General features: G+C 34.2%; 1 protein-coding gene across 4 annotated transcripts in view; it reads left to right on the top strand.

Annotated features, from left to right (window-relative positions):
* The window catches only part of supt3h (SPT3 homolog, SAGA and STAGA complex component), a 121,423-nt gene that overhangs the window by 52,637 nt on the left and 56,025 nt on the right, over positions 1-12,761 (top strand). The window lies entirely within an intron of this gene.

Genomic DNA, 12,761 nt, shown 5'->3' with positions numbered 1-12,761 from the left:
TAAGTGTTTCTCCTCTTTGCATCTTCTCTAAAGAGTGGCAACATGGGAGCCTCAAAACAACTCTCAGATGACCTGAAAACAATGATTGTTGGACATCATGGTTTAGGGGAAGGATACAGAAATCTGTCTCAGAGATTTAAGCTCTCAGTTTCAACTGTGAGGAACATTGTGAGGAATTGGAAGACCAGAGGCACAGTTCTAGTTAAGGCCAAGTGGCAGACCAAGAAAAATCTCAGATAAGCAGAGGCGCAGGATGGTGAGAACAGTCACAGTCAACCCACAGACCAGCTCCAAAGACCTACAACATCATCTTGCTGCAGATGGTGTCACTGTGCATCGTTCAACTATTCAGCGCACTTTACACAAGGAGATGCTGTATGGACGAGTAATGCGGAAAAGCCTTTTCTCTGCACACGCCATAAACGGTGTCGCTTGAGGTATGCTAAAGCACATTTGGACAAGCCAGCTTCATTTTGGAATAAGGTGCTGTGGACTGATGAAACTAAAATAGAGTTATTTGGGCAAAACAACGGGCGTTATGCATGGCGGAAAACAACACAGCATTCCAAGAAAAACACTTGCTACCTACAGTAAAATTTGGTGGCGGTTCCATCATGCTGTGGGGCTGTGTGGCCAGTGCAGGGACTGGGAATCTTGTTAAAGTTGAGGGTCGCATGGATTCCACTCAATATCAGCAGATTCTGGAGAACAATGTCCAGGAATCAGTGACAAAGTTGAAGTTGCGCCGGGGCTGGATCTTTCAACAAGACAACGACCCTAAACACTGCTCAAAATCTACTAAGGCATTCATGCAGAGGAACAAGTACAACGTTCTGGAATGGCCATCTCAGTCCCCAGACCTGAATATTATTGAAAATTTGTGGTGTGATTTAAAGCGGGCTGTCCATGCTCGGAAACCATCAAACCTGACTGAACTGGAGATGTTTTGTAAAGAAGAATGGTCCAAAATACCTTCTGCCAGAATCCAGACTCTAATTGGAAGCTATAGAAAGCGTTTAGAGGCTGTTATTTCTGCAAAAGGAGGATGCACAAAATATTGAGTTAATTTTTCTTTGTGGTGCCTAAATTTATGCACATGCCTAATTTTGTTTAAATAATTATTGCACACTTTCCATAAATCATATAAACTTTATTTCACTTCTCAAATATCACTGTGTTTGTCTCCTATATGATATATTTAACTGAAATTTCTTATCCAGACAACCAATGATTTATAAAGGAAAATCATGAAAATTTACAGGGGTGCCCAAACTTTGGCATACCACTGTATATATATATATATGTGTGTGTGTGTGTGTGTGTGTATGTATATATGTGTATATATGTGTATATATATATATATGGAGAGAGATAGATAGATAGATAGATTCTGTGCAATAAGATCGGCCCGTTGGTTGGTCCAGTTTTATCCTGTCCCATTGCAAAGTCACGTCATTTTTTGATGTGCATTAATGAATTTATTCAGTAAAAGTGTTTCATAGTTTATGCGCGGTGGACGGAAACATAGCTAATGTTAATAGCCAAAAACAAATCAAACCAAAGGTAACAAATTAAAGAGCAACAACAAAAAACAGAGAAAAGGGATCTCAGGTGTTATGTAATGTGATACACAACAATACTGACTCAACCAATGGCGTGTATTTATTTCTGTTTGGCTGACCAATGGCAGTGTTTGGGAAACCAGTTTAAAATGGTCATTCATTTTGCATTTCTGGTGTCTCTAGTGGCACAGAAATGAAATACTTCACCTTTAATTTCTCAATGATTTGCATTCAATTTCAAGCCAAAGTAACTCTTGTGATTCATACATTTACCGTTATATAAAATTCTACTCTTTAGAGCAGTGAACTGTCCTCAGCTGATTTTAGGGCCGTAGTTGTTCTCATGTAGTTGCTAGTTAAACTCTTGTGGGTCGACAGCAAACGTCATGATCTCTTCTGTCCGTCTGTCTGTCTCTGCTGTGGAGTTTTATTGGTCTGATCCAGACACTCCTGTCACTGAGTTAGTGTGAGTGATGTGTCAGTGTCTCCACTCACTATTTACAGTAGTTTAGTCAGCAGTGCATCTGAATTATATTGAAAATGTTGTGCTGTGTTGACATCACTGCAGCAGAATGTAAGCAAACACAGCAGATCCAGCGCTCTGACATTTCCAATGCTAGATATGATCCTGTTTGTTTAATTGGCATTGCACACAATGAAGGTTAGCTTCTTGACATGTCAGAAAACAAACACATCACATTTAGGAGCCAAAAATACTTCCAGCCAACGGAAACTCATGATCATATGTCAAGTTTGCTCTCAGTTTCAACTGTGAGGAACATTGTGAGGAATTGGAAGACCAGAGGCACAGTTCTAGTTAAGGCCAAGTGGCAGACCAAGAAAAATCTCAGATAAGCAGAGGCGCAGGATGGTGAGAACAGTCACAGTCAACCCACAGACCAGCTCCAAAGACCTACAACATCATCTTGCTGCAGATGGTGTCACTGTGCATCGTTCAACTATTCAGCGCACTTTACACAAGGAGATGCTGTATGGACGAGTAATGCGGAAAAGCCTTTTCTCTGCACACGCCATAAACGGTGTCGCTTGAGGTATGCTAAAGCACATTTGGACAAGCCAGCTTCATTTTGGAATAAGGTGCTGTGGACTGATGAAACTAAAATAGAGTTATTTGGGCAAAACAACGGGCGTTATGCATGGCGGAAAACAACACAGCATTCCAAGAAAAACACTTGCTACCTACAGTAAAATTTGGTGGCGGTTCCATCATGCTGTGGGGCTGTGTGGCCAGTGCAGGGACTGGGAATCTTGTTAAAGTTGAGGGTCGCATGGATTCCACTCAATATCAGCAGATTCTGGAGAACAATGTCCAGGAATCAGTGACAAAGTTGAAGTTGCGCCGGGGCTGGATCTTTCAACAAGACAACGACCCTAAACACTGCTCAAAATCTACTAAGGCATTCATGCAGAGGAACAAGTACAACGTTCTGGAATGGCCATCTCAGTCCCCAGACCTGAATATTATTGAAAATTTGTGGTGTGATTTAAAGCGGGCTGTCCATGCTCGGAAACCATCAAACCTGACTGAACTGGAGATGTTTTGTAAAGAAGAATGGTCCAAAATACCTTCTGCCAGAATCCAGACTCTAATTGGAAGCTATAGAAAGCGTTTAGAGGCTGTTATTTCTGCAAAAGGAGGATGCACAAAATATTGAGTTAATTTTTCTTTGTGGTGCCTAAATTTATGCACATGCCTAATTTTGTTTAAATAATTCTTGCACACTTTCCATAAATCATATAAACTTTATTTCACTTCTCAAATATCACTGTGTTTGTCTCCTATATGATATATTTAACTGAAATTTCTTATCCAGACAACCAATGATTTATAAAGGAAAATCATGAAAATTTACAGGGTGCCCAAACTTTGGCATACCACTGTATATATATATATATGTGTGTGTGTGTGTGTGTGTGTATATATGTGTATATATATATATATATATATATATATGGAGAGATAGATAGATAGATTCTGTGCAATAAGATCGGCCCGTTGGTTGGTCCAGTTTTATCCTGTCCCATTGCAAAGTCACGTCATTTTTTTGATGTGCGTTAATGAATTTATTCAGTAAAAGTGTTTCATAGTTTATGCGCCGGTGGACGGAAACATAGCTAATGTTAATAGCCAAAAAAACAAATCAAACCAAAGGTAACAAATTAAAGAGCAACAACAAAAAAAACAGAGAAAAAGGGATCTCAGGTGTTATGTAATGTGATACACAACAATACTGACTCAACCAATGGCGTGTATTTATTTCTGTTTGGCTGACCAATGGCAGTGTTTGGGAAACCAGTTTAAAATGGTCATTCATTTTGCATTTCTGGTGTCTCTAGTGGCACAGAAATGAAATACTTCACCTTTAATTTCTCAATGATTTGCATTCAATTTCAAGCCAAAGTAACTCTTGTGATTCATACATTTACCGTTATATAAAATTCTACTCTTTAGAGCAGTGAACTGTCCTCAGCTGATTTTAGGGCCGTAGTTGTTCTCATGTAGTTGCTAGTTAAACTCTTGTGGGTCGACAGCAAACGTCATGATCTCTTCTGTCCGTCTGTCTGTCTCTGCTGTGGAGTTTTATTGGTCTGATCCAGACACTCCTGTCACTGAGTTAGTGTGAGTGATGTGTCAGTGTCTCCACTCACTATTTACAGTAGTTTAGTCAGCAGTGCATCTGAATTATATTGAAAATGTTGTGCTGTGTTGACATCACTGCAGCAGAATGTAAGCAAACACAGCAGATCCAGCGCTCTGACATTTCCAATGCTAGATATGATCCTGTTTGTTTAATTGGCATTGCACACAATGAAGGTTAGCTTCTTGACATGTCAGAAAACAAACACATCACATTTAGGAGCCAAAAATACTTCCAGCCAACGGAAACTCATGATCATATGTCAAGTTTGCTATCTGTAAAATAAACGTGTTAAACTTGGAAAATTAAGAGGAAAAAACTAAAGTAAAAGAAGATTGTGTACTTACAGTAAATAGTTTTATATGGGAATGAACTACTCATCCCATGATGCACTGCAAATGATGTAATCAAATCAAGCTTACATTTATGTATTTGGCATACTCTTTTATCCAGAGTGACTTGTATACATTTCATCAGTTTATGCATTCACTGAAACTGAACCCATGACCTTGGCGTTGCTATTGCCATAACGTACCGTGGTTCTTATCCGGAGATTAAATATAATTTAAAGAAGGTTGACACATTGATTGCTCTCCCTTTAGACTTGATTATGATTGATTGAATGTTTAATGTTTTTTCCATTTCATTTTTGAGTATATTTATTTTTCTTTTCATTGATTTCATTTTTTTCTATTTATTTATTCAGTCGTTAATTTATTTTTAGTATATTTATTAATTTATTTGCTTATTCTTTTTGTTCTTGTTTATTAATTATTTTTTTTTATTTATTCTTTCATTCATTCATTCATTCATTCATTCATTCGTTCATTTTATGAATATAATCATTCATTTTATTAATATATTTATTCATTTAATTTGTTCATTTATTTTTCTTTTTATTCATTTATTTATTTATCTGTTTGTTAATTCATTCAATATTTTTTGTATTTTTATTAATTATATATATATATATATATATATATATATATATATATATATATATATATATATATATATATATATATATATATATATATATATATATATATATATATATATATATATATATATATATATATATATATATATATATATATATATATATATATATTTTTTTTTTTTTTTTTAATTCATTAATTTTATGTATTAATTAAATTATTTATTTATTTACTTATTCATTCATTATATTTCATTCATTCTGTTCTTTTCATTTATTCATTAATTGGTATATTTATTCATTTATTTGCTTATTTTTCTTTTTATTCATTTGTTTTTATTTATTAATTCTTTTTTAATACATTTATTAATTCATTCATCTTTCTTTCTTTATTATTTATTTATCCATACATTCATTCATTCATTTATTTTTTCATTTTTTTAATGAATTGATTTAGTTAATAGTTTTTAGTTGCTCAGAAGTCGACCCGTTACACTGAGCATCTCTAGTCTAGAGTAACCGAGTCTAATGAGACCCACAAAGCGTCTCCGACACTCTCTCAGTTTCAGCTCAAACCCGTTTCCGCTGCTCAGACGTTATCTATCTCTCCGCAGACGTGAGGAGCGAGGGGAATGGCCCACGTCAATAATCACTCACTTCTCTTCATTAGGCGCTGGCAGCAGAAGCTGTGATTTGCGGGTGGCATGTGTTTGTGATTTGGGAAGCCTCCGGGTGCAGCGGGGTTCACGTGTTGTCCTGCACTCAGACCCAGGTGCTTCTCAGCAACTTTTACCTCAAATGAAAGTGTCCTGCCAGTTTCTTTCGGCCTTGGGTTTATTAGGATGAATGATCTGTGTTTTTGTTCAACCAGACCTCAATGCAGGAGTCACAGATTGTGCCAACTCTGCTGTTTTGTGTTTTCTGGAGCATGTTGAATTAAATTGAATCAAATTGAGTCTGCAGAATTGAATCTAACAATACAAAATATACTGTACATTTCATTTTTTTTTTTTTCTGACCAAACATCTTTGCACATTTTATTTTTCATCAATTTCTACATTATTACACTTATTTGATTTAATAATCATTCAAAAGAGAGATTCACTTGTGTGTCATTAAACAAAACATCTACATAGATTTTTGAAAGAAGACTTTTCTGTTCACCAATACTGATCAAATCAGTATTGATCAAATACAAATCAATGTATTTGATCAAAAACACAGGAAAAACAGTAATATTGTGAAATATTTTTACTGTTAAAATAACTGCTTTCTGTTTAATATACTGTATAATTTAATTTATTGCAATGCTGAATTTTCGGCTTTGTTTAATGCTGAAAATTCAGCTTTGCGTCACAGAAATGAATTACGCTTTAAAATATATTCAAATGGAAAGCAGTTATTTTAAATCATAATAATAATTTTTCATTCACACTATTACAATATTTTCTGTATTTTTGATCGATTAGCCTTGGTGAGTAGGAGAGTCTTCATTCAAAAACATTTAAAAAAAATCTTCTAAAGTATCTTGATGAACTTTTGACTTTCAGTGTATTTTATGTTTTCTACATTTATTGAGCTTGTTTGATAGATCATAAATGATGTAAATTAGCATCTGAGAGAATAATTAATCCCATTTATGTCTGTTTGACCTGTGTTGAAACGTCCACTGTGAATATTTCAGAAACGTACTTCTCGATCGTACATGAAATGGCTGTATTTGTTTGGACGAAGTCAAATAAGCGGTGGGTAATAAGTGTTGAAGGTCTCAATAACGCTTGCCAATGCATTGAACAAAATAACAAACTGAGCTTTCACTTACGGCTGGAGCTGCCACAACTGTTTATTTTAGCAGACAGTGTCTGCCAGTAACTTTACAGATTTTTAAACACACATTCGGAGCTTTTGTGTCGTTTGACGGGTAGAAACAGAGCACAGTGTGTGTGTGTGCGCTCATAAAGAAGCAGTCAGTGAGGTTTAATGTTCATTTAAGACAAGAGATGAAAGTTCACCTCCATTAGTCACACTAGACTTTGTGCTCCATTCATATGCATGCAGATCTAAGCATATGCATGCAGTAGTTGTTTAGTCTTTCTCTGTGTACCAAAGTTTGAGTTTAGTGACTTTGTGGCACCAAAAAGACATTTGGCCAATAGTCAATCTAAATGTCACACATACTAATAACATGAGCCTCAGAGCTGCATGATTTGTATTGTTACAGGAAAGTTGAGTAGATAGTATGTTGACATTCTTTTTATCATATTTTAAATGTTTTGTTGTTTATTTAAACAAAAACAGAAGCCCAAGAGCATGACATCATATCCATAATAATAATAATTATTACTTCTAAAATATAATTTAAAATATTATTAATAATAATAATTTTAGCCCATTCATTTCTGTAATTAGATGGGTTTTCTGAGAGAAACTGTATGTTTATTATGAAAAAAAAAAGGAAGATGACTAAATTTTAACTGAAAAGTAGAATAATGTGCGCTGATAAATCGTTCCCATCAGTTTTGTCTTCCTGATGGTTTTAAAGTGTGACCCTTTGCGATTTATGCAGATTTGGTGTGTGTTTTATAATCTGGACTTTCTCATTGCAGTAATTCAGAGCTCAGAATACTCACTAATGTCTGTCCCTCATATCAAACTTCACGTCTGTTTCTTCGTCTCCCCGCTGTCTGAAAATAGCCCAGGTCCAGCTCAACCCCACCCTATCACTGTAAACGCCTCTGAGCCTGGAAAACTCCACCGCACACACACACACACACACACACACACACACACACACTCCAAATACAGCTCAAAGTGGAAAAATCCTGGATAAAGTGTTAAGGAACGGTCCGGAGAAGGACTAAAAGGTTTCTAAGGCCGAAATTAGATACACAGGAAATATTCACATTTTCCGGTTTATACTGTAGCTAAACACTGGCTTTTTTCTCATTCGGTGTCTTTAAAGTGACCCACAATATTTAGATGCTTTCCTTGTGCTGTGATCTCACGAGAAAACCACCCAACGCTGAAGTCATTGATGAAAATCACAGATACTGCTCAAACTGTCAGGGCTTTCACTGGTTGGTAGTTAAAATCTAGATGAATCTATACAGATTTCTCATGAGTGAGTCTCAGTACATGTCTGGATTGCATTTCACCCTGAAAAACATATTTTTAGCATAAACAAAATTAGGCATTTCAGACCATTTAGGTTTTTTTTTCTACAATGTGACAAATTATCCGCCAAATTCTCATTACTGTAATGCGAAAACAATAAAAGACGTAATTAATTTCTGCATGATGAATATAATTTTTTAATATTATTATTCGTTATTATTATCAATAATAGTGTCAATAATTTGTATTTTATATTTTTTTAAATAAGTTGTATTTTGCATTAGCAAAATTAAGCCTATTTTTTAATCACCTCCTCCAAATTCTCATTACTGTACTGCAAAACTAATTGAAATAATTAGTTTACACGCTGACTATTTTTTTAAATAATAATAATCATACAGTTATAATAACAGTTCTTATTAGTTCAAAAGAAGAAAAAGCATGAAATTATATTTTGCATTACACAATTACTGAATTAGGGTTTTTTGTACCAAGACTTTTTGCAATGTGACAAATTTTCTGCCAAATTCGTATTACTGTAATGTAAAAATAATATATTATTTAAATAAATTGTAATTAATTTTAATTCAGTTTAATTAAATGATTTGCTCATGATGACTAATAATTTTTAAATATTTTAATAATTATTTTATTTTATAATTTTGTAATTATATTTTAATAATTAATTATTTTTAGTCATTTATTATGTGTTGGTATTTTATTAAATTATTATATTATTTATTAAGTATTTATTAAATATATGCTCATTATTTTAGTGTTCTGAGGAATAAGACTTGGGTTAGCTTGAGTCAGTGGTCTGGACGTCTAAAAAGGTTTATTATTTTTATGTTCTGTAGTAGTTTCCAGGATACGCGGATGTTTTCTCTCAGTGTTGTGATGTCAGATCCCAGGTGAGACGCTCAGACTGCGTGACTGTGTTTGAGGATGGTACGATACAGTCTAGAAACTTCCTCCATCCTCAGTTTCTCCTTTCCTCTCCCTGTGCGGATCTAACGCTCGTCTCCTCGGCCCACGAGAGCGTCTGAAATATAAACAGCATTTGCTGTTCTGCAGTTTATCTTGGGCTTAAAATTGCCTCATTGACTTGATTCAGTGCTTTGGTTCGGATAACAGTAGTTGCTGATTGAATGGGGATAAAGCCGCCCTCTTTATCTACCTAAGCAAGACATACGCTAGCGTTGTGAAATAAAAATATTATCCTTAAACCCTGCCCACGTTAGTGAAGGCAGTGTGTGCGGCCCGAGGGCCGAGTACATGCAACAAAGAAAGCACAAAATGTTTTCATATAAAACACATCGTACTTTGGTTACAACCCTAATTAGATTTCACCAGCCGTCTGCTGAATCAATTCACAATCATAATTGTGTCGGTTAACCATGTAACAATAACTTTGGGGATTTTGTGATGTTTAAAATTTAGAATCATTACATGTAAACCTGATGCCACCATGAAGTGAGTAAAACAGAGTAGTTCTGGTGTTTTAGTCACCAAGCATCACAAACCTCTTTTTTTTTTAATACAAGGTTTAGTGATTTGTAGATGTCCAGACCACTGAAGAAAAATATATATATATTATTATAAATAATAATAATATAATGTATCTATTTTTATAATATTATAATATCATATTAGTATTATATGAATATTAAATATAAAAATACTAAATAAAATCATTATTATATTATCAATTGTATTTAATTTTTATATTTAATTATTTTATTAAATAAAATAATACAAATATTATTGTTATATAGTATAATATATATGTATAGAAAAATGTATTTTATTGTTGTTGTTAATATTATTATTATTATTATTATTATTACAAATAATTATATATTTTAAATTCAACATTTGAATTAAAATAGAAGCAATATACTACTATCTATACATACATACATACATACATGCATGCATGCATATACAGTCATGGCCAAAAATATCAGCTCCCTTGGTAAATATGATCAAAGAAGGCTGTGAAAATTAATCTGCATTGTTAATCCTTTTGATATTTTATTTTAAAAATTCACAAAAATCTAACCTTTCATTGGATAATAAGAATTTAAAATGTGGGGAAATATCATTATGAAATAAATGTTTTTCTCAAATACACGTTGGACACAATTATTGGCACCCCTAGAAATTCTTATGAGTAAAATATCTCTGAAGTATATTCCCATTCATATTCACAATTTTGAGCACTCCAGGGTGATTATGAACATGAAATTATCCAGCCATGGCTTCCTGTTTCACAGAAATATAAATAGGAGGGAAAACAAAGCCCAAATTCCCTTAATCATCCATCACAATGAGAAAAACCAAAGAATATATTTCTGATGTGCAGCAAAAGATAATTGAGCTTCACAAATTAGTGAAGTGGCTTTAAGAAAAGAGCTAGAGCAGTAAAAATTCCCATTTCCACCATCAGGGCAATAATTAAGAATTTCCAATCAACATAAAATGTTAGGAAACTGCCTGGAAGAGGACGTGTGTCTATATGGTCCTAATGCACGGGGAGGAGGAAAGTTTGAGTGGCTAAAGACTCTCCAAGGACCACAGCTGGAGAATTACAGAAAATAGTTGAGTCTCTGGGTCAGAAAACCTTAAAAAAAAAAAAAAAAAAAAAAACACGGTCAAACAGCACCTACATCACCACATGTTGTTTGGGAGGGTTTCAAGAAAAATTATCCTCGCTCATCCAAAAACAAACTCCAGCATATTCAGTTATCAGACACGACTGATCACATGTATTATCTAAAATAATACATGTGTACAACATTCAATTTAGCAGCAGCAGCATTAAGTTTACTAAATAAATGCATTTAAATGTTTCCTAAAGCTATGTCTGAATAACATGTAATCAGTAGCTTGTGTCCTAGTTGACGTCAAGCAAAAGGGAAAGTCATTTCGGAGATGGAGCAACTTAATGCACTTTAATGAAAGATTATAAAGACTTTTTTCCTGTAGAATAACGTGCATGTGATGAATCTTTCAAATTAAGACCAGGAATGTGTATTCAGAATGTAAACTGGTTGATGTTCATTTTAAATATTATTTTTTCTTCAAACTCCTCCTAGCTAGTCGCGCTTGCTCTCTGTTGCCGTACTGTATGGTGCTGGTCGTCTGGCCCCGGGTCCCTATGGACAAGATGTTTACTGTAAGCATCTCTGATCTCTGCACTGTATTTAAACACTGATTGTTTTCTGGAATCAGGACTGTCAAATCAATGTGTTTACATCAGTCACATTGCTCTCTCTGTTTCTAAGCAAATACGGGCAGCTGGTGAGATGGAAAGAGGCGGAGGAGGCCGTCAGCGCACCGCAGGCGCGTAAACATCGCAACCCAACATCTCTATACAAACATTCAGCTTATTTTTGCAAACGGATGATGCCGTCTGCCCGCTTAGATGTTAGAAAGAGAATGGATGCGATTCTTATCATGACGCTGAGCTCGCTTTAGCTGGTCAAAGTCAACTGGAGAGGGACAATTCATTCAAATCCAGCAGCATGATTGTGGACCTTATTTTGGAGATATTTAGTAATATTAGCATTTCAGTGAAGTTATCAAACTATAAAAGCTAGAAGATAAGCTAAATTGTGTAATAAGTAATGTACAGGACCCTGACATGAGACTTGTATCAGTCTGAACAGCTTTATTTTGTAATAATGATTGTAATAATGATCAAAATTTGATTTGATTTGATTTTGATTTTTTTTTTAATTTGATTTATTATATTATATTTTGAAGGCTCTGTGTTGTCTTACTAGTGTCCTGGTCTGAGCTGAAATGCTAAACAATTGGAATAAATTACACTTTATTTATTTATTTAAAAATTATTTTGTATTATTGTATTTTATTATTTTTAGGGCTCTGTGTTGTCTTGCAAATGGTCTTGCAAAATGCCCTGATCTGAGCTGAAATTCTAAACAACTGGAATAAATTACACTTTTATTTTATTTGATTTAATTTACCTTTTTTTTTTAAATTTACATTTGTTATTTTATTTTATCTGAGCTGAAATGCTTTGTCACTAAACAAGTGGAATAAATTACAACACTGTAAATTATGGTTTTTCTCTGGGAGGCGTTTGGATTAAAATGCATTTAGGTGAAAGAAGTAGAAAAAAGCAGGAACGCAATAAAAGTTAATTGAAGACGGTTACGGTTGAGATATCCAATAACCAGACGCACAGAGCCAGAGTTTGAGCGCTAGGTGATTCCATGAACGTTTTATGCGTCTTTGAACCATATGAAGTAAATAAAATTGCAATTAGGCACTAGTTTTAGTATTTTCTCTTTTTTTTTTTTTTTTTGCCAGGGTTAAATATACTCATACTTAATGGATGGTAAGTATAATTTAACACTGCGTAGTTTGAAGAGGGGAATCAATAAGCCAAATATGTATAAAAACCAAAAATGAAAACTCTTTTAGACTTAACTTGTGGTTTTCGACCAGAATTATGTCACT

Source organism: Onychostoma macrolepis, chromosome 17, assembly GCF_012432095.1.
Source record: "Onychostoma macrolepis isolate SWU-2019 chromosome 17, ASM1243209v1, whole genome shotgun sequence".
Taxonomy (NCBI): domain Eukaryota; kingdom Metazoa; phylum Chordata; class Actinopteri; order Cypriniformes; family Cyprinidae; genus Onychostoma; species Onychostoma macrolepis.
The sequence above is the reverse complement of the archived record's forward strand: the minus strand, read 5'-3'. Positions and strand labels throughout refer to the sequence as shown.